The sequence below is a fragment of the Varanus komodoensis genome, unplaced genomic scaffold, assembly GCF_004798865.1.
Source record: "Varanus komodoensis strain SLA01 unplaced genomic scaffold, ASM479886v1 scaffold783, whole genome shotgun sequence".
Classification (NCBI taxonomy): Eukaryota; Metazoa; Chordata; class Lepidosauria; order Squamata; family Varanidae; genus Varanus; species Varanus komodoensis.
Genome location: NW_025336460.1, coordinates 1,477 through 5,166, shown reverse-complemented (window position 1 = coordinate 5,166; position 3,690 = coordinate 1,477). Strand labels below are relative to the sequence as shown.

The 3,690-nt window shown below is 47.0% G+C and overlaps 1 long non-coding RNA gene across 1 annotated transcript; it reads right to left on the bottom strand.

Annotated features, from left to right (window-relative positions):
* Window positions 1-529: 529 nt before the first annotated feature.
* LOC123035328 lies at window positions 530-3,081 on the bottom strand. The gene is made up of 3 exons (XR_006416917.1): window positions 2,882-3,081; window positions 1,132-1,455; window positions 530-644 (listed from the first exon to the last, which is right to left on the bottom strand). It is a non-coding gene; the product is annotated as an uncharacterized LOC123035328 (long non-coding RNA).
* Between the last annotated feature and the right edge of the window lie 609 nt (window positions 3,082-3,690).

Below are 3,690 nucleotides of genomic sequence, written 5' to 3'. Positions count from 1 at the left end.
GAACCTTGTCCCTAAGAAGGAGTGCAAACCCATTCAGCACAAGGTCCAGGTCCCCCACCCCGAAGCCCGAACCACCTACCAACAGGACCTCCGTTTTGTCTGGAGTGAGCTTCAGTTTATTGGTCCTCATCCAGCCCGTTACCTTGGCCAGGCACCGGTTCAGTACAGCCACTGCCTCACCTGGATTGGTTGAAAACAAGAGGTAGAGCTGGGTATCATCAGCGTACTGATGATTCCGCAGCCCACACCTCCTGACGACCTCTCCCAGCGGTTTCATGTAGATGTTGAATAGCAAGGGGGACAAAATGGACCCTTGAGGAACTCCATGGCATAACTGCCATGGCGCAGAGCCATAGTCGCCCAGCACCACCTTCTGGAATCAGCCATTGAGATAGGAGTGGAACCACCACAGAGCAGTGCCTCCAACTCCCAAACCCGATCCACAACATATACCCAATGACCTTTCAAAATTGCAGGAGAGCAGCTAGTAGGCACCTGTAAAACACCTGCAGGAAACAATGGGTCAGTGGCCCCCCCCAGCTGGGAAAAGATGGGGGATGCAATGTGCTGCCCCTCTGCACCTCTTACCTGATGTGGCAACCTCTCCCTGCTTCATGCATGGCCAGCCCTGCTGTCACACCGGTCTGAGATGAAAAGGAAAAGTAGAGTCATGTATCATCCACATACCAATGAGAACACACCCCCGAACTCTGAATGGCCCCCACAGTATCTCGCATGAATGTTAAAAATATGGGGATAAAATCAACTCCATATTAGAGGAGCCATAAAGCTTATCAGTACTCCCACGCAGTAACCCCTGGAAACCAACATTCAAGTAGGATCAGAAAAGCAGCAACCCCATCTCGAACAGTTCCTCTAGGTCTAGGATACCATGGTCAATGGTATTCTGTGTTATTAAGAGATCAAGGAGTACCAACAGGGACACGCTCCCCCTATGACTTTCCTGACACACATAATCATACAGAGCAGCCAAGGCAATCTCAGTATCAAAACTAGACCTAAACACCCATTCAAATTAAGTTGTTTTCATGCCATTCGTCTGCCCCTTTCAGATAATTCTCTTGGAGTGTGGTATGGTCCAAATAATGTCATCCGCAACTTGAAACTCACTTCCTTCCCATTTCATATATCGTTCATCTTTCCATTCAAAATCTGTTGGGAGAAGAAGACAGAGTAGCTCCACGAAGCCTTTTGATCAGTACTGGCTGGAGCCTGCAAATAGCAAAACTGCTGAAGTCCCAAGATGGATTGAATGTAGCCTCATGTTGCACTCATGTTGGGTTCTGGGACAAAGAAGCAATGTCTGACATCCACTCTGTAAGCACAACACCCGGCAGTTTTCCTCTGAACATCTGCTTGCTGTAGATTTCACACTGAACAGTTGGATTTGATATTCTCCAAGGCACATAAAATTTAGCCACTCAGAAGCAGAATCTACCAAAAAAGGAAAGATTATTTTCTACCATTTGAAGAGAGATCGTGCTTTATGATGGTCACATGCTCTCCAGTTACTAGTAATGCTACACAAATTGGCTTTAGTCAACTTTCATTCTAAGCCCCTGCCAAAATTGATCTCTGGCTTTGCTAGCATAAAAGTAGCCATACTTGCCTTTACCTAACAAGAAACCTGTATATTTAGCTTAGAAATAGATCTGATGAACTGCTCGACTTTGTTTTTTAAAAACTGGGGTCATTTGATTCAGAATTCTACATGTGAACCTGTTTTATGCAATAGAATGGAACTGGGGGAAATGGTCTGGTTTTACTGGTGTCCCACTTACTGTTGTTGTTTTGTTATTTAGTAATGTAATATGTTTTTAAATGAATTCATTCTATACTGTATGCTTCTTTGGGAAAATACTGTGGCCTTTTGAAAGTCAGCCAATACATTTCTTATGTTATTTTCTTATCCTTCCTATGACCTTTGAGTGACATCCAGCCTGATGAAGAGTTCTTGAGAATCCAAAAACCTTCTCTTTGTTTTGTGACATTTTGGTTGCTCCTGATTAAATGCACTGTTGTCTTTGGATTAGACAAATCGCCATTTCACATTGCAGAATCCTGTTTGGTTCTGACTGAACAATGCACAGTTTCATAGAATCACAGAAAAATAGAGCTGAAAGGGACCAGGGGGCCAGGGGGTCCAACTCCCCGCTCATTGCAGGACTCCAAGTTAAACCATCCCTTTCAGATGGCTGTCCACTTGCATCTTGAATGCCTCTAGTGTGGGAAAAGCCACAACCTCCATAGGTAATTGTTGTGCTGCTCTAACAGACAGGAAGTTTTTCCTGATATCTAGCCAGAATCAGGCTTTCTGTAACTTGAGCCCATTATCCCATGTCTTGCACTCTCAGATGATCAAGACGAGATTCTGTCCTTCCTCTTTGTAACAGTACAGTGATATTTCTGTTAATGAGGCCTGATATAGTATTTGCCCATTTTGCAGCCACATTGTATTGTTGACATTTGCAGGAACAGCAGTTCCAAGATTCTTCTCACTTAGCAAAGTTGCTGAGTCAGGTATTCCCTATCTTGTAACAGTGTATTTGGTTTATTTTTCTTAGCTGCAGAACTTGGTATGTGTCCCTATTGAATTTCATTCTGTTCTTTTCAGCCCAGCACTCCAACCTATCAAGATCACCTTGAATCTTATTTCTGTCTTCCAGGGTATTAGCTACCCCAATGTTTGGATCATTTGCAAATTTGATCATTGTCCCCTTCTTCTTTATTCAAATCATACATAAAAATGTTGAAAAGCACTGAACCCTGCAGTACCAGACTTGTTAGCTCTCCCAGATTTGAGAAGGTACCATTGATGAGCACGTTTTGAGTTCGATTCTGCAGACAACTGTGGATTCACCTGATAGTTGTTCCATTTAGCTGGTTTGGAAGTCAGGCTATCAATAGCAGATGGTCATTAAAATTTTCTGATTTCATGGCATGTGGGCCCTCAGCCATCCTCCACCTGTTGCCTTCCAGCTGGGTTAGACTACACATCGCAGCACCTTGGAGAGCAACAGGTTGGGCAAGCCTTGTTTACAAGCATCTCCTAAGTAAGAAGCACACTTCTTGTACTGGATACAATGGGCTCTGGACCGCCAAAGCTTTTGCTGCAATAGTTTTGGCTAAGGTGCCGCACAACTCTTTTTAAGTTTTGCTACAACGCTGACACCCTTGCCCTCAAATGTGAACTGCCCCCTCCCGAAAAAGCAAAGACTCGTTCTTTCCTCCTACAGCAGTCGTGGACAACCGGAAGCCCTCCGGATTTTCAGCCTACAACTCCCATGAGCCCTCCTCACTGACTACACGGCCGGAGCGTCCCGGCAGGCAGTGCGTGCTCACGGAGAGCGGAAGGTGATGGGTCCCGGGAAGGACACGTCGTCACGTCTCGCGGAGCCGGTTGCCCAGGCAGGCGAGCGCGTGGAGATGAATACCGTTGAAGTGGCAGCGGCGCGCGAAGGATCGCCCCTTCCCCAGGACGCTCTGCTGCCAGCCCAGGACGCGGCGCGGCTGCAGCTCCTGGTCCCCGTGGCCGTGGCCGTTCTCGTCGTCCTGCTTTTGCGTGAGTTTCGGAGCTTCCCCTGACGCCCTGGCCCCGCTGGGCGGACTCTTTCAGGCGGGAGGGGCGGCAGCGAAGGGACAGGAGCGGCCCATAAGGGAGCCCGGCGT